General features: G+C 37.1%; 1 long non-coding RNA gene across 1 annotated transcript in view; it reads left to right on the forward strand.

Annotated features, from left to right (window-relative positions):
- Positions 1 to 500: 500 nt before the first annotated feature.
- Positions 501 to 19,442, forward strand: part of LOC136042196 (uncharacterized) — a 32,863-nt gene continuing 13,921 nt past the window's right edge. The window contains exon 1 of the long non-coding RNA XR_010621197.1: positions 501 to 620. This is a non-coding gene — a long non-coding RNA (uncharacterized LOC136042196). The remainder of the gene's footprint in view (positions 621 to 19,442) is intronic.

Here is a 19,442-nt window from a genome sequence, read left to right on the forward strand (position 1 = left end):
TCCGCTCTTTACGCTAAAGTTTTTTACTGTTTTAAAAAGAAGAGTTGAGAGAAAGAGTCAAACTTTAGCGTAAAGAGCGGGGCGTTGATGAGGAAGCAGCCCCTTTCATATACGAAGTAATTTCTGTTCGTTTTAAGTCTTAATGTCGCTCCTTACTTTCAGTTGAAAAAACTTGTTTTTTTTAATTAATAATAGAGAAGAATCAAACCTAATAACCCGAATAATAAAGAAGGCAGTATGACCTCTGTAAAAACCAATCTCTAATTATAATTCTAAGGATCTTTGACCAAATTGTAAGTTGTAAAGATCTTTGGTTAGATGTTACTAAATGCGAGTCTTCTCTTTTTGCTGTATACACAAGTTTAATTAAAAACTATTTATCAAACTATATTACAAAACCAATAGACAATACAAGTACCTGTTACAAAAAGACCCTTGAGACTAGCTGCAAAAAAGGTAAAATTGGCATTGAAAGCTCTTAAGTATTTTTATTTCACTTGAATGAATTGCCTCGTTTCACCTCACTTTATCTGTCAGTCCTGGTTGAACTTCGTTAAAGTGAGGATGCTAGGACTGTTTTAAAAAATTAAGTTATTTAGTTTTAATGGTCACATTTTAATGTAAGTTTCTTTTTATGTATTCATTCGTGTTTTTCTGATGACGGCCCTTGTATGTAGGGTCGAAATAGTCATTTAAGGTTATAGTTCCACTGCCTTGCGAAAAAAAATTCCCTATTGTTCTATTTGTTGTTTGTGTTTATAACGGAAAGACAGCGTGGTCTTCGTCGACATTTACCTTATGGGGAGGAGTTGACTTACGATATTTTTATTTTATTCGCTTAGGTAAAAATACGCTAACATTAACAATCAACAAAAATCCTTTGGGCCCTGCAGATTGAAAATTTTCTTCCCAAGTCTTTTAAGATACATATACTTGGAAAGAAACGCATTTCTCTCATACATGACAATTAAAAGCATTAATACACGTTATTGTGGACTAAGAACAAAAAAGACACATTATCAAACAGTTCGTGGTAACGAACTGTAGTAAGGAGCGACCCGGCTCAATAGTAACCAAAACTCTAAAAAATGGAAGTTCTAGTTGCCTTTTTAATTAACCAAAAAATTGGAGGGCAACTAGGCTTCCTCCCCCGCTCTTTATTTCTCAAAATCATTCGATAAAAATTATGAGAAAGCCATTTAGCCAAAAAAAAACAAATATGCAAATTTGTTTTAATTATTCCTCTGCGGAGCGCCAAAATCAAAACATGTATTGATTCAAAAACGTTCAGAAATTAAATGAAAAAAAAACAAGTTTTTTCAACTGAAAGTAAGGAGCGATATTAAAACTTAAAACGAGCAGAAATTACTTCGTATATGAAAGGGGCTTCTTCCTCATCAACACCCCGCTCTTTACGCTAAAGTTTTTTACTGTTTTAAAAAGAAGAGTTGAGAGAAAGAGTCAAACTTTTGCGTAAAGAGCGGGGTGTTGATGAAGAATCAGCCCTTTTCATTAAATTTGCCCATTAAATTTGCCCATTGTTTACGTTTCGTATTTGTTATTGGGAAATATGCTTATGTAGTAGACATTTTACGGGGGGGATAAATTTTTTGTTGTGGGAGTTTTCTACGGGGAGAATTTTCCGTGGGAGGGGAAATTTTAGGGGAGGGGGCTTTACAGGGAAAATTTAGACAGGGTGAATTTGCCAGAATTCCTAGCCCAAATTGTTTTTGTCTTACTTTCTCTTTGCCAACTCAATTTAACATGCGGAGATGATATGTGGAATTGTCCGAGGGGAAGTTTTTATCGGGTTGAAATTGTCCAGAGTGTCTTTCAGTAGCAGGGGGGGATTTTTCACGAGAAAGATTTTCTATGGGTGATTTTTCTACGGGATAAATTCTTTAGAGGGAATTTTCTGCAGGACCAATTTTTATACTAGGGGGAGTTGTATTTGTGGGAAAACTTTTCCAAGAGCGGAGGGGATTTTCAGAATATTTTTTTTTGAAAATAAGAAATTAATTTGTTTTCAAATGAAAGTGCGCTGAGACCAGAACAGAATTTTTGACTAGAACACAATTTGTGCTTTACTAAAAAAAAAAAAAGAAAAAATAAGAAACAAATGATCGTGGATTGTCAGTTTAATTGACATATAGTGATATTTATTCCTTAAAGTTTTGATATTTTTTATTTATGACAGTAAGAAAAGTGGAAAAAATTCAAACCTATTTTTTTTCTCAGTAAAGCGCAAATTGTGTTCTGGTCTTGAGAAGGCATGGGGATTATCAGCCCTACTTGCCTACTTTGTTACGACTTATCTCTTCAGACAAGAGGGCGACGGGCGATGTGTACATTTCTCTTTGCTCGTTTTGACTTTGACTTAGCTATTTATTGTAATTTCTGTCCGTTTTGAGTTTCATTTATTGATTGATAGTGATTTGAGGTAGTTTTACGCTTGAAAGATTATTTGACTTTATTTTTACTCACTCTTTGCCTAATGGAGCTCTTTACTTGTCTTGAAAAACTTTTTTTGTGGATTTTTTTTTTCAATTCATTTCTAATTCGTTTTTTATTGACATAGTCTTTTTCATGGCAAATATAGTATTTTATATCTTTTCATTTTTTTTTTTATATAAGAATCCAAAGTATGGGTAGCTATTTGTATGCTGGAAAAACTTTTTCAAAAATTTTTAATACTGGCACATGCATTATTTTTTTAATTTAATTTTATAGCTTCTGAAGTTGACCTGGAAAATAAAACTCAACATCACTCCCAAAAGGTTCTATCTACGATTTTTGACAGCCTAGACACACTTACAACCCCCTTATTTACTTAAGTTGTAAGAGCAGTGCTAGTAATAGTAGTATCCCCAAAAGTTTCAACTTATTACCCCCCAGTTGCTCTCAATATATTGCTAAGGTGTCTTATTGGCAACCATAAACACAATGCCTTTTGATTTATTTTAAACTAACATTTAGTTTTAAAGCATAATGGGCCGAAGAATAATTGTGAGAGGTCGTCATGCCTAATATCCCTGGATACATAGTGACTGGACCGTTCTACTATGCTGAACAAAATGGCTGTCTCAACATTCCCTGAAAGGCTCACCTGAATACCCTTTGTCTTTTTGGAAAGTAAAGTTCAAACATGCATACCTTTCTCAATAACTTATACTATGTGTAAACAATGAAAAAAAATACCAAACTTAAAGCCCATGTCCTGAGGACTATGGGAAGGTACATCCCCAATACTGAACCTATCAACAATGCTTAACAAAATAGTTAACAAAATTGTTACATGATTTTTGACTATCCCCTACAGCAACTAGCATCCCCCCCTCACCAACCCTCTTTTCCCCAAATTCGTCTGATCGATTTTTTTATAAATCGATAAATGCAAATCAAGCTTGGAAGGAACAAAAATCACTACAAACAAGAGCTTGACTTACTTTACAAACAAGAGCTTGACTAACCTTCTTTTCCCCAAATGCGTCTGATCGAATTTTTTTAGCCATTTTATTCAAAATAAGTCAAAAGATCAGCTCCAGGGAAAACAAAGTCCCCCAGAACCCATAAATAATTTTAAATAAATAAATAAATCATCTCAAATAAATAAATCTTAAAACGAGTGAACTTTCAATTGAATATGCAAATCAAGCTTGAAAGGAACAAAATTCACTACAAACAAGAGCTTGACTTTTGCCTCCTTCTCTCATTGTAAAAGTCTAAACCCTGCAGCGTTATTGGCGCTTTACTGAAAACCAATTGTATTACAAATACTTTCTTTTGTATTTATTACAACATTGAAAATAAAAATAAGAATTCTGGTAAAGTTAAATTTTGAACTGATGAGCCTTGAGCGCTTAATATCGTTATATATCAAAAATTCAGTTTAACTGTACTAATTCTTTCCAAGATTGGATACTACCTCCTTCCCTAACTGTAGTAGTCAAAAGCCTACTGCGTCATTTGTGCTTAACTAAAAACGAATTGTATTATTAATATTTCTAGTTAATCTTTTCCAGTTATTTCAGCGTTTAAGAAGAAAATAAGATTACAGTAATATAAAATCTTGAATTGATGATCTTTAAACAATTAATAGCATTATATATCAAACATTCAGTTTGATTTTATTTGTACTTTCCAAGACTGTTCAAGACACATATTTTTCAGTAAAGCGTCAATGACGCAGTAGGTTTTAGAATTTTATGATGAGAGAAGGAGACAAAACCCCAAACTCTTGTTTGTAGTGATTTTGTTCCTTTCAAGTTTGATTTGCATATTTATTTTAGGCTTCACTCGTTTAAGATTTATTTATTCATTTGTATTAGTACCTATTGCATTTTTGTTTGCTAAGATTGTTTATTTCATTTTGTTCGTTTTGGGTTTCATTTGTAATTCAATAACAAAACATTTTTGTTCGCTCTAAACTTGATTTGCATATTCAATTTGAGCTTTACTATTTTTAAGATTTATTAATCTATTTATATTAGTACCTATTTTATTTTTTTTGCTATGATTGCTTATTTAATTTCTGTTCGTTTTGGGTTTTCTCTATTCTTTAAAGATAATTAAATAAAAAAAAACAAGTTTTTTAGCTGAAAGTAAGGAGCGACATTAAAACTTAAAACGAACAGAAGTTACTTCGTATATGAAAGGGGCTGCTTCCTCCTCAATGCCTCGCTCTTTACGCTAAAGTTTGACTCTTTTTCTTAACTCTGCTTTTTAAAACAGTAAAAAACAGTAAAACAGTAAAAGATTTGATTTATGTTCGTTATGAGTCTGGGTTATTGCAGGTTTTTATTTCTTCTGATCTTAAGTTTAACTTGGTCTTCAATTTACTTTAAAAAATTTCTTTTTCGGAAAGTTTTATCTGAAATAATTTCGGGACACTACGAGGTGTTGGAGGTATCCACCCTACGATCACTCTGAATCTTAAAAAGGGCACTAGAACATCTGATTTCCAATCAAATGGGCCCCTTCCAGAGTTCTTACGATCAGCCTTTCTACATCTAGGCTACCTTATATGTCCCATAGGCATAAGTCTCAACCCTTGCCCCGAGGGCTGTGGAGGGGTGGGTGCGTTGTCATTCTCAACGACATAGTTTCCAGACCTTGTAACTACGTTGAACAAAATGAGGGTTTCACAATTTGATTGGATGTGTATGGGAAAATTGTGCGGGTTGGAGGGGGGTTAGTTGGCCTCCAATCAATTTTTGACTCTTAAAAAGGGCACTAGTCCCTTGAATGTTCAATGGAATGAGCTCTTTTTTAAGTTTCTAAGATAACAAATGGCCGTCTCAAATTTTCTATCAGATGCATTTTTGCATTGAGATTTTAAATCTCAACCGGATCCAGCGTAATTGGGGGAGGGGGCAGCTGGGGGGACCAGAAATCTTAGAAAATACTTAAAGCGGTGAGATCAGGATGAAACTGGATGGGAAGAATAAAAACCTGTCTAAGATACTTGACTGACATAACCAGACTGGATCTGCTCTCTTTGATGGAGTTGGGGGGGGGGGTAATTTTAAAAATTGAGGTACTTGTAACTTACGGAAGGGTGACAAGATCTTAATGAAATTTAATATTTAGAAGGATCTTGTGCTTTAAAGCTCTAACATTAAAATCTGACCAGATCCTGTGATATTAGGGGGAGTTGGAGGGGGAACCGGAATTCTCGGAAAAAGTGAAAATTGGGGTATTTTTATCTTACGAATAGGTGATCGGATCTTAATGAAATTTGATATTTAGAAGGAATTTATGTCTCAGAGCTCTTATTTCAAATCCTGACCAGATGTTTGACATTGGGGGAGTTGGAGGGGGAAACTGTGGAAAACACTTGGAGTGGAGGAATCGGGATGAAGCTTGGTGGATAGAATAAACAAATGTCCTTGATACGTGATTGACGGAACCGTAATGGATTCGCTCTCTTTGGGGGAGTTGGGGGCAGGGCTTCAGTGATTTGGCGAGTCAGGTGCTTCTGGACGTGCTAGGACGATGAAAATCGGCAGGCGTGTCAGGGACCTGCAAAAATTGACTTGATAAAGTCATTTTTCCAGATTCGACCATCTGGGGGGCTAAAGTGAGAGGAAAAATTAGAAAAAAATAGGTATTAATAACTTACGAGGGGGTGATTGGATCTTAATGAATTTTGATATTTAGAAGGACATCGTGAATCAGAGCTCTTATTTTAAATCCTGACCGGCACTAAGCCTCTTATTTTCCTTTTAAATCAATCTATTGATTCATAGAATTTTGTTAGAGCTCATACCATATGATCTCTTGGCTCTTCTTGCCTCGTCACAAGTGCCATATGAGCTCTTAGCTCTTGTTATATATACGTTTTATTCCCCCCTGGGCCTATTTTCAAACCCTTGCCCTAAGGGGTCTGGGGGGGGTGTCATCCTAAAAGACTTATTTTTGTGACCTTTCAATTACGTTGAACAAAATTGTTATCTCAAAATTTTGATTGGATGTGTTTGGAGAAACGATGATCGTGGGAGGAGGGTTAGTTGCCCTTCAGTAACTTTTTACCATTAAAAAGGGCAAAAGCCTTTTCAATTTCCAATGAAATGAGCTCTTTTCGAAATTTCTAAGACAACAAATGGCCATCTCAAAATTTCTATCAGATGCATTTTGGGAAAATAAAAGGTGTTGGGGGGGGGGGTATCCACCATCCGGTCACTCTGAATCTTAAAAAGGGCACTCGAACCCCTGATTACAAATCCAATGACCCCCCTTTGAAGTTTATAAGATCACCCTTTCCACTTATAACTTATGTGTCCCCAGGGCACAACTTACAACCTTTGCCCTGAAAGCTGTGGAGGGGATTTGTCATCCTCAAATACGTAATTTTTAAACCTTTCATCTACGTTCAACAAAATGGCTATCTCAAAAGTTTTATTGGATGTGTTTAGGGAAGTGGTGGGCGTGGGAGGGGGGTTAGTTGCCCTTCAATCACTTTTGACTATTAAAAAGGAGATAAGCCTTTTCAATTTCCAATCGAATGAAACCTTTTCAAAGTTTCTACTATAACTCCTTTGACACGAAGTTCCCTGGTCTAAAAAAAAAAAAAAAAAAAAAAAAAAAAAAAAAAAAAAAAAAAAAAAAAAAAAAAAAAAAAAAAAAAAAAAAAAAAAAGCGCCTATATCGCTTTTTACCTTGGCAGCACTATTGCACTGCTTATGATAACTAAAACAGACAAAAGCAGTTCACTAGCTGTCATGGATGCGACAGATCATGAACAAAAAATTTATTCACATTTAAATGACAAAACTACATATACAACGATAACTCACGTTCAATATTGGTAAATGACAATGTATACCCTTCAAACCTTTGCTGTATGCCTTAAGTCCACTCTTTACGCTAAAGTTTGACTCTTTCTCTCAACTCTACTTTTTAAAATAGTAGAAAACTTTAGCGTAAAGAGCGGGGCGTTGAGGAGGGAACAGCCCCTTTCATATACGGAGTAATTTCTGTTCGTTTTAGTTTTTAATCTCGCTCCTTACTTTCAGTTAAAAAAAACTTGTTTTTTTATTTAGTTTCTGAACGTTTTAGAATTAATGCATGCTTTGTTTTTGGCTCTCCGCACATGAATAATTAGAGCGAAATTTGCATATTATTTTTTTTTTTTGGCTAAATGGTTTTCTCATAGTTTTGATCGGACGATTTTGAGAAAAAAAGGAACGGGGGAGTTGGCCTAGTTACCCTCCAAATTTTGGTTACGTAAAGAGGCAACTAGAACTTTTAATTTTACAAATGTTTTTATTAGTAAAAATATACATAACTTACGAATTAACTTACGTAACGAACTTCTAAATTCGTATGTTTTTATTACGTTTATGAGGGGGTTCGCCCCCACGTCAATACCTCAGTCTTTACACTAAAGCTTAAATTTTCTCCATATTCCTTACGAATGATCCCTGAAACACAAAGGCCGTAGAATAAATAGTTTAAATTAATAAAATTACTTTAGCGTAAAGAGTGAAGTATTGGGAGGAGCTGAGCCCTTCATATGCATAATAATTTCTGTTCGTTTTAAGTTTTAATGCTGCTCCTTACTTTCAGTCGAAGAAACTTTTTCATATTTATTTTTTCATTGCTCTTTAAAAAAGTGCTAAGAAATCCTGCGCCACCTTCATGAAAATTCTCTTCCCCCATGATAAATTCCTCCATGGAAAGTTACCCCCACATAACCCCCTCCCCTCAACCCCTCCCTCAAAACCAAAAAAAATCCCCTGAAAGTGTCTGTACACTTCCCAATAACCATTACTATGTGTAAACACTGGTCAAAGTTTGTAATTTGCAGCCCCTCCCACGGGACTGTGGGGGAGTAAGTCCCTAAAGACATATTTTTTTTATGTTTTTTGACTGTGTTGAAGAAAATGGCTGTCTTAGAATTTTGATCCGGTGACTGAGAAAAAATGAGCGTGGGGGGCCTAGGTGCCCTCCAATTTTTTGGTCAATTAAAAAGGGCACTAGAACTTTTAATTTCAAATAGAATGAGCCTTCTCGCGACATTCTAGGACCACAAGGTCGATGCGATCACCTCTGTAAAAAAAACAAATAAACACGCATCCGTGATCTGTCTTGTGACAAAAAATACAAAATACCATATTTTTTAGATAGGAACTTGAAACTTCTACCGTAAGGTGTTCTGATACGTTGAATCTGATGGTGTGATTTTCGTTAAGATTCTATGAATTTTAAGGGGTGTTTATCCCTATTTTCTAAACAAGGCAAATTTTCTCAGGCTTGTAACTTTTGATGGGTAAGACTAAACTTGATAACACTTATATATTTAAAATTAGCATTAAAATGTGATTCTTTTGATGCAACCACTGGTATCAAAATTCCGTTTTTAAAATTTCGGTTACTTTTGAACCGGGTCGCTCCTTACTACAGTTCGTTACCAAGAACTGTTTGAAACTTAAAGATGCAAGTATATCAGAAAACACAACAGAAAACAATCTTCAATATATCCCAAAATCACTGCGAATTAAAAAAAAAGTTTGCACACAAAATAATCGGTCGGTAAACAATTTGTAAGTAATCTATTAGTGAAAAAAATACACTTTGAATAATCTGTAAGAAAAAAAGCATATAAATAAAGACGCATCCCTGATCTTTCTTCTTGCCAAAAATAGAAAATTCCGGATTTTTGAAGACAGAAGCTTGAAACCTCAACAACAAGGTTCTTTAATACTCTGAATCCGATGTTGTGACTTTCATCAAGATTTTTCTTCTTTTAAGGTGTGTTTCCATCCTTTTTCTAAAATAGAGCAAATTTTTTCGGGCTTGTAGCCTTTGACGGGTAACACTAAACTTAATGAAACTTGCATATTTGGAATCAGCATAATAAGCCAATTCTTTCGATAAATCTATTGGGATTGAAATCCGCCTTTTAGAGTTTCGTTTACTATTGATCCGGGTCACTCCTTATTTACAGCTCGTTACACCAAACTGTTTGATAGTCCATCTTATATGTATCCCAAAAATTACTACAAATTTGAAAAAGTTTGCACACAAATATTAATTTTACAAATATTAATTAATAATAATATTCATTAACAATATTCACGGATGATTTAAAACTCTGGTGATGATAAAACCGTAGTTACTTACCCAAGGAGGGTTTATCAAATACCATGTGACTGCGCTAATTACTATGTTGAATGAACCCATAAAAAACACCATGCAACAACATAAAGGTGACTTACCAAAGCTTTTAATTCTAATAGTGCTTTGAGCAGTCATGTTTTTAATAACCCCAGCCAAACAACACTTTTTAAAAATTCCTCCCTCGTAAGCAATGACTTAGGCATTGTTCAGGAAGCAATTGAAGTTATAATCAAAATAAGTAATGAATATTTCTTTAAATATGGATTGGGGGGGTATACATTAAATGCTTTATACAGAAATTTGATATACAGGTGAACCTATTACAATAAACCCTTGAGTTAACTGCCAAAAAGGAAAGATTAGTATTGAAAGCGTGTCCTGAATTATTTTTAATTCATTTTAATGAATTGCCTCATTTAACCTCACTTTATAAATCAGTACTGGTTGAGCTTTGTTGAAATTAAATAAAAAAAACAAGTTTTTTCAACTGAAAGTAAGGAGTGACATCAAAACTTAAAACGCACAGAAATTACTTCGTATATGAAAGAGGCTAATTCCTCATCAACGCCCCGCTCTTTACGCTAAAGTTTGACTCTTTCTCTCAATTCTTCTTTCTAAAACAGTAAAAAACTTTAGCGTAAAGAGCGGGGCGTTGATGAGGAAGCAGCCTCTTTCATATACGAAGTAATTTCTGTGCGTTTTAAGTTTTGATGTCACTCCTTACTTTCAGTTGAAAAAACTTGTTTTTTTTATTTAATTTCTGAACGTTTTTGAATCAATGCATGTTTAGATTTTGGCTCTCCGCAGAGGAATAATCAAAACGAAATTTGCATATTTTTTTTTTTTGGCTCAATGGCTTTCTCATAATTTTGATCGAATGATTTTGAGAAAAAAAGAGCTGGGGACGAAGCCTAGTTGCCCCCCGATTTTTTGGTTAATTAAAAAGGCAACTAGAACTTTTAATTTTTTACGAATCTTTTTATTGGTAAAAGATTTACGTAACTTATAAATTAGCTTACGTAAAGAACTTTTGTATTCTCATGTTTTTATTACATATATGAGGGGATTCGCCCCATCGTCAGTACCTCGCTCTTTACACTAAAGCTTAAATTTTATCCCAATTCATTAAGAATGACCCCCTGAATCACAAAAGCCGTAGAATAAGTAGTTAAATTACCGAAAATACTTTAGCGTAAAGAGCGAGGTATTAGAAGGAGGTGAGCCCCTCATATGGGTAATAATTTCTGTTTGTTTTAAGTTTTATTGCTGTTCCTTACTTCCAGCTGAAAAAGCTTTTTCACTTTTATTTTTTAATTGTTTTTTTTGAAATAATGCTAGTAAATCCTGCTCTCCCTTCATGGAAATTTTCTTCTCCCATTACAAATTCTCGAAGGAAAGTTCCCCCAGTATATCCCCCTCTTCTCAACCCCTCCCCCAAACCAAAAAAATCCTCCTGAAAACGCCTGTATACTTCCCAGTAACCATTACTATATGTAAGCACAGGTCAAAGTTTGTAACTTGTTGCCCCTCCCACGGGGACTGTGGGGGAGTAAGTCGTCCCCAAAGACATAGTTATAAGGTTTTTCGACTACGCTGAATTAAATGGCTATCTCAGAATTTTGATCCGTTGACTTTGGGAAAATAATTAGCGTGGGAGGGGGCTTAGGTGCCCTCCAATTTTTTTGGTCACTTAAAAAGGGCACTAGAACTTTTCATTTCCGTTAGAATGAGCCCTCTTGCAACATTCTAGGACAACTGGGTCGATACGATCACCCCTGGGAAAAAAAAAAAAAACAAAAAAAAACAAAAAAACAAAAAAACAAATAAACACGCATCCGTGATCTGCCTTCTGGCAAAAAATGCAAAATTCCACATTTTTGTAGATAGGAGCTCGAAACTTCTACAGCAGGGTTCTCTGATACGCTGAATCTGATGGTGTGATTTTCGTTAAGATTCTATGACTTGTAGGGGGTGTTCCCCCTATTTTCTAAAATAACGCAAATTTTCTCAGGCTCGTAACTTTTGATGGGTAAGACTAAACTTGATGAAATTTATATATTTAAAACCAGCATTAAAATGCGATTCTTTTGATGTAGCTATTGTTATCAAAATTCCATTTTTTAGAGTTTTGGTTACTATTGAGCCGGGTCGCTCCTTACTACAGTTCGTTACCACGAACTGTTTGATGAGGATCTTTGGACTGTTTTAAAAATAAAAAAAATTAGTTTTAAATGGTCGTATTGTAATGTAAGTATCTTTTATATATTCATTTGTGTTTTGCTGAGGCCAGTCCTTGAATATAGGGTCAACATATTAATTCCAGGTTGAAGTTCCACTGTCTTGCGAAAAAATAAAAAACCCTATTCTTTTACTTGTTGTTTGTGTTTACCAAGAAAAAATATTCTTTTATCACCTATTGTCTCCCTAGGCAGACGCAGGAGGGAGGAGTAAACGTGTGACAGCCAACTAAAATATCTATCCAGAAAGAAAAAAAAAGCTTTCATGATATAAAAACATTTTGATTTCACATACCTGCCAAACAGTTCGTCCCAATCAAACGTTAGTCGGCAACCTCTTGCAACTTCTATTGCAACGCTGCATACTCTTGTTTTCATATCGTTGCTGTCCATTCCATAAACCTCCAATAGCAGAAAACTACTCATTTCAATAATAAAAGCAAAACGTTTAAGTTTGCCATTTTGTCCCTACTGTCTAAGAACAAATCCTGAAACAGAAGAACTCCTGAGTTACAACAATAAGAACCTTTTTTAAAAGTACTAAAATACTTTAGCGTGAAGAGTGAGGTATCGAGGAAGGGGCAGTCCCCTCATAAATGTAATAATTTCTGTTTGTTTTAAGTTTTGATGTTGGTCCTTACTTTCAGTTAGAAAAAATAGTTTTTTTTTATTTATTCCTCTTCAGGATACGATCCAATCTCAGGCGATTTTATTTACGAAAAAATAAATCATTTTTTTTCAACTGAAAATAAGGAGCAACATTTTTTAACTTGAAACGGTACTCGTTAATTATTCAGAACACACTCAAGAATTTTTGATCTGTAAAACCGGTTTTATATTTCACAATTACGACTTATTTAGTTTGACATTATCCACTAGACTTATATAATTTAGGGCATATATTTGCCCATTAGGGTGAAGTCAGCGTGAAGTTAGAAGACAATTCTTACTTTGTAATATGCAGAATAGTTGCAACTAACACAATTTGCATGCAGACCTCCAATACTTTACCCCCCCCCCCGTAATGTACAAATACATAGCCCAGATTATATAAGTCTAATGCATTCCGTCACTTGACTTTGTGGCTATGGATATCACATTCAGACGAAAATGCTTCAGTGTGTTTTGAATAATTAACAAGTACTGTTAAAACGATCAGAAATTATTACTTTTATGAGAGGGGTTGCACCCTCCATAGTACCTTGATCTTTACACTAAAGTTTGACTTGATGTTCCAATTATTTAAGAATTAGGCCGTTTGATTAGAATAATAAGCTTATTTATAATCTCCGAAAAAAGCTTTAGCCTGAAGAGAGAGGTATTAAGGAGTGGATAACCCCTCTCGTATGCGTAAAAGTTTCTGTTTGTTTTAAGTTTTAATGTTGCTCATTACTTTCAGGTGAAGGTTTTTTATAGCTTAATTTCTCATAATTTTTAAATGATGATGAGAAACTTGATTCCCTTCCCCCACGACAAATCCCTTCACGGAAAGATTCTCCTTCGTATCCCCCTCCAGACCCCCCTCATCCTCGTAAAAATATCTGTTAACTTCCCAATAGCCAATACTATTCGTAAACAATGGGCAAAGCTCATAGCTTGTAGCCATTCCCCGGAGGCTATGGAGGTCAGGTCATCCTCAAAGACATATGGGTATCTCAAAATTTTAATCGGACAAAATTAGGAAAATACGGGGGGCTAGCTGCCCTCCAATGGTTTTGTTCACACAAAAAAGGGCACAAGAACGTTTGGTTTCCGATTAAATGAGCCCTCTCCCTATCTTCTAGGATCACTGGTTCGAAACGATCACCCCTAAAAAAACAGCAAATAAATACGCAACTATGATCTTACTTCCAGCAAAAAATTCAGAACTCCACATTTCTGTAAACCTCTTCAGTGCTGTTCTCTAACACGAAGATTTTGTGGTGTGATTTTCATTTAGATCACTTGATGTTAGGGATGTTTTCCCCATTTTTTTAAGATTGCGCAAATTTTCTCAGGCTCGTAAATTTTGTTGGGTAACATTAAATTTCATATATTTTTAATAAGCATCAAAATTTAATTCTTTTGATGTGTCCATTGTTATCAAGACTCTGTTTCTTAGAGTTTCGGTTGATATTGAGCGGCATCGCTAGTTGCTTACAGTTGGTTACTATGTTCCGTTTCTTTGATATGTTTTGATATGTTCCTTTGATATGTTCTTGATATGGTTTGATATGTTCCATACTTTGATATGTTCTGTTCTCCACGCTTTTGATAATTCATGCTTTTGTGAAGATTTTTACCTGTAATGATTAATATTGCATTTAAACAATTACTCCTTTCATCCTTATCTAATAGTTAAGTGCATAATGCATGTTAACGATATCATTAAGTAGTTGTCTTAAGAATAATTGTGTAAATCAAAGATGACCAACTGATATAACCTAAGATAAGTAATATATCGTTTTGAGAAACTTTGCTAAGACATTTTTCAATTTCTTATTTTGTAAGGTTTTGAAGTTCACTAAGATATTAGTTTTAGTTTTACTCTAATTCGCATGTAAGTGTGTATAAATTGTTTATTTTAACATCCTTACAGCGGCAATAACTCCCAAATTTGTAGGGGGGGGGATTTTTGTTAATGAAGACGGGAAAAAGAAGTAATTTATTTTTCAGAATGCAAACGAAGGAGATTTCTCATTTTTTTTATTTTATTAATATAGTGGGAGGGGTAATTGACACTTTTAGGTCACAGAGTCAAAAATTCACATATAGGGTATTTCAAAAGTCATATGAAATATGATATAAAGTTTTTATTGAAATGGATAAAATTATCCAGAGTTTTCTAAAAAATTTTCGTTTTTTTAATTGATGTCCTTTAGAGGTGTGCGAAGGATAAAACAGCCATGCAATTCCACCAATCCACGAGAATGCAGGTAGAGAGTATTTTTGGTAGTTTAATGATTACACAAAAGTGGTATTTTTTTCAAAATCTTGGGGTAGAGGGGGGTACCTTGTTTTTTTACCATTTTTATAGTGAAAATACAAAAATAAAAATCAAAACCTTAGGTGGCAGTTGGTGCCCCCTGAATTAATGAACTCCAAAGTTTACGTAAAGATTAGTCATAAATCATATAAGATTTCCATTTCTAATGAACATCAACATCACTATCTACTTACTTACTTACTTAAGTCCCGTCCATCCTCGCGGGAAGTTTTGGGGCCACTTCTTTTGACAGGGCATGAACTAGGGCTCGGTACGTTGTTCTATCGTGTGCAGTTCGAGTCAGCTCTACGATGCGCTTTCGGTCAAAGTTTTCAATCCACCTCTTGCGAGGTCTTCCTCGTGGTCGAGATCTGTCTATGGTTCCTTCGAGGGAGATTTTTGGTAGACGATCGTGGTCCATTCTCTTGAAATGCCCGAGCCATCGCAGTTGTTGTCGTTTGATTTTATTTAGGATTGTGTCGGGGGACTTCAGCCGTCTTCGCACCTGCTCATTGGTCACATGTTCAGTGTAGGTGATTCTTGCGATGCGACGGAGACATCTCATCTCAAATGAGAGTAGGTTGCGCTCATTTTCGATCTTCAGGGTCCAGGTCTCACATCCATATATAGCAATTGGCACAATCAGGCTGTTGAAAAGTTGAACTTTCAGCTGGTTCGACAGGTTTCGGCATTTCCAGATATTTGTGAGCCTTTTAAAACTGGAGCTAGAAAGAGCTAGGCGGCGTTTGATGTCGGAGGTATGACAATTGTCCGCTGTGAGGAGACTGCCCAGGTAAACGAATTGGTCAACCGTTTCAACTGGCTGGCCGTCAATCATTACGGAAGGAGTAGCTGCTTGTTTTTGGCGTGACGTGACCATAACTTTCGTTTTTTTTGGCGTTAATTTGCATGCCAAAAGGTTTTGTGGCTTCGTTGAGACAGTCTGCTTGTCTTTGGAGATCAGCGGCCGTTTTAGAGAGCTGGTCGGTGTCGTCAGCATAGGCGAGCTTGTTTACTAGGACTCCACCTATTTTGGCTCCATGTTCGTCTGGTATCAGTGACAGTATGGCGTGAAGAAACAGGTTGAACAGGTGAGGTGACAGAATACATCCTTGTAAAACTCCCGAGGATGTTGAGAATTCATCAGAGAGTCCATCAGTGGTGAGTATCCGGCTTCTGGATTGGCTGTATATATTCTCAATAATAGTGACGATTTGATCGGGGATACCGTGATGTCTTAGGATGTGCCACAGACCTTTCCTCCAGATTAAATCGAAGGCTTGACGAAAGTCAATAAAGAAATGATATAGGTCTCTGTTGAACTCGACAAAGCGTTCTATGAGCTGACGAACGGTGAAGATTTGGTCAATGGTCGATCGTCCAGGTCAGAAGCCAGCTTGGTATTCACCCAGAACGGAGGCTGTAATTGCTTGGATTCTACGTAGGAGGATTTTGGTCAGTATTCTAGTTTGATGAATGGTCAAGCTAATCGGGTGGTAGTTCTCACACTCTCTTCTCGAGCCTTTTTTGTGGATTGGGACCACTGCTGCCTTACACAATAGCTGTGGGACGTGGCCCGTTGACCATGCGGCTGACACAACTTTGTGGTACAATTCGACGACGTCCTCTGAGTCAATGTTAATTAGTTCAGCAGTGATACCGTCCGGTCTTGGGGCCTTCCCTCGTTTCAGGGATCTTATCGCTGCTTCAGTTTCTGATTTTAAGAGTGGTGGGAGAGGTTCTCGAACACTAATGGGGAAGGAGTTTAGGATGCTGGGATCGGCAATGATCTGCGGATTTAATTTATCTTCAAAATATTCCTTCCATCGTTCGAGTTTCATTTTTGCGTCGTTGATAGGATTGTTTTGTTTGTCTAGGATTGCTGTGGAGATGGGATCTTTCCTGCTAGACAGTTCACGAACTGTTTTGAAGAGTTATTGCCTGTTTCCGTTCCTAAACTGGGTTTCGCATTCCTTGCATTTCTCGGTAACATGGTTACGCAAGGCCTTTCGGACTCCCCGTTCGATTCTCCTTTTGAGATATTTCTAGGTGTCTTGGCTGCATGGGTCAGCTTTGTTGTTGCAGAGACGCTTTTGGCTAAATAGTTGGATTATTTTTTCAGTAATCCACGGCTTTTCGTCTTTCGTTTTCCTCCCGAGGACATCATTTGCTGTCTCCAAAACTGCAGAAGTTGCATGCTCAGCCAGTTGATCAATCTCTACGACGTTAGTGAGGGAAGTGAACTTCTCTAGGATAGCTCGGAATTTTGACGATAGGCTGGTGGTACAGGCACCTTTTTTTATGGGGTCGCGAAGCAGCTCTGTCCGGAATCTAGGGATTCTTGTCGTCTTAGGGAGTCGTTTCAGTCTTAGCTTGAATTTGGACATGAAGAGCGAGTGATCCGAATCAAAGTCTTCACCAGGAAGGGATACAGTATCCATTATTGAGGACTTCCAGCGTTTAGATATCAGCACATAGTCTATCATGTTTTCAGTTAATCCGTCGGGGGATCTTCAGTATACCTTACGGCGGTGTCTGTGTTTAAAGGCGGTGTTGGTTATATACAGGTCGTTTTCTCTACAGAAACTAATTAGCCTTTCACCTCTTCCGTTCAGTCGGCCATGGCGGTGCGGTCCCATTACATCTCTCCGATCAATCTGATCGTTGCCCGTGATAGCGTTGAAGTCGCCCATGACGATGAGCATATCTTTCTTTGGTGTTTGGTCGCTGACACTTTGAAGTTGAAAGTAGAAATGTTCGCATTCTTCATCGCTTCGAGCAGAGTCGGGAGTATATACCTGGATGATGGTAAGGTTTGACACGGATCCCTTTAGTCTAATGGCTGCTATCCTTTCTGATACGGGCGTGAAGGAGATCAGCGCCTTTTTTGTAGTTGGTGAGAAGATGAATCCAACACCCTGTCTGTGAGTGCCACCGGTACGTCCCGAGAGTAGGAGGGAGGTTCCAGAGATAGTTTCTTCACTGGTTCGGGGAGGTGTGTCTCAGATAGCCCGACTAAGTCCCACTTGTATCGGTTTAGTTCTCTCAGTAGTAGATCCATTTTTCCTGGTTTGGCTAAAGTCCGGGTGTTGAGTGTTCCTATATTGAGTACAGTTTTAGTGGAGATGAGTCGCAGGGTATCCTCATCCCGTCCGGGGGTCGTCATAGGCCTATTATGATCGTCAGCTTCCCCGTACGCGGTAGCATGTTCGTCGGCTTCCCCGTACGCGGTAGTAAGTTCAATATTACTTCCATTCGCCATCATCATCATCATCATCAAATCGCTAAGTTCGTCGGTTTCCCCGGACGCGGTAGTAATTTTGCTTTGATTCATAGAGCCCATAATTCATTTGTTAAAAGGAAAGGTTTCAATGCTGGTTAGGAGACGGTGGTAAGCCATTCCTCTCGGTCAACTTGCAGAGGCCGTTGTTAGTCGCTGAATCATCCGCCCTTTTGCAGTTGTCCTCCTGAAGAGGATCCTCCCACGATGATAATCTGCCATACCATACGATTTTACCCATTGTTGGGAGAAGGTTTGAAGCTGACGGGACATATCCACACGCCGGTGGGCCCAGCTCAGTCTACATCAGAGGGGCCTTCTTCCTCCTCCGCCTGAATTTATGTCCCCCAGTCGAGGGTATCCCAGTTATATTTTAAGACCCCCAGGGGCTGGGTCCCCCCTTGGTCCGCGCCTCCATCACCACCGGAGGTACCCTGCATATCTGCAAGGCTTTCCCCTATCCGCCACCTGGGGACGCGCTGAGTGGCCTGGGGTGGGCCCCTACTGAGAAGGTGACTCAGTAGGTACTCAGTAGGTGACTCAGTAGGTACATCACTATCTAGATTTTCATCTTTTTTTTAAATTGAGGTCCTTTAGAATTATGTGTAGGGTAAACAACCACCGAAATATCCCATGATACTTTATTCATGGTATTAATTCTAATTTCAGAGGACCTCAAAGACTTTTTTTTAATACCTTTTTCACGTATCGTACAAAAGACTTTTAAGTCGCTGATATACTCCTCCAATAAGTATTTCAATAGTTCCACAGTTAAGGAAAAACCATTTGCATAGGTCCATAGTTCTATCGAAAAAGCATATCTTTAGTTCCAACTTCAAAGTAGGAACTAGTTCATATACGACAACTTTCTGGCACGTGTCCTGACTACAAATACCCTCCCCCCATTTCTATTGCCCACAGAGGTACGGTGGACTTTGAAGTCCAAAACATCACAAACAGGATACTATTTGGCACCAAGCTCCATTTATAACTAGCACCATCTATATCTGACATCATTTATTTATGTCTGACTAGCTGTTGGGGTGGCGCTTCGCGCCACCCCAACACCTAGTAGGTGGGGTGCTTCGCGCCCCCCCAAGCCCCCCCGCGCGCGTAAGTCGTTACGCGCCATATTAGTTACGCGCCATTGTAGTTGTGTCCCTGTGTCCCACCTGTGAATAGATATATATATATATATATATATATATATATATATATATATATATATATATATATATATATATATATTTAACTACGTAAAACATGTGAATATACAACATTCTTCGCTGTCCCATTGTCTGTGCATATAAATAGATTGTCAGGTTTACTGACTCTTGAA

This window comes from Artemia franciscana, unplaced genomic scaffold, assembly GCF_032884065.1.
Source record: "Artemia franciscana unplaced genomic scaffold, ASM3288406v1 PGA_scaffold_74, whole genome shotgun sequence".
Lineage (NCBI taxonomy): Eukaryota > Metazoa > Arthropoda > Branchiopoda > Anostraca > Artemiidae > Artemia > Artemia franciscana.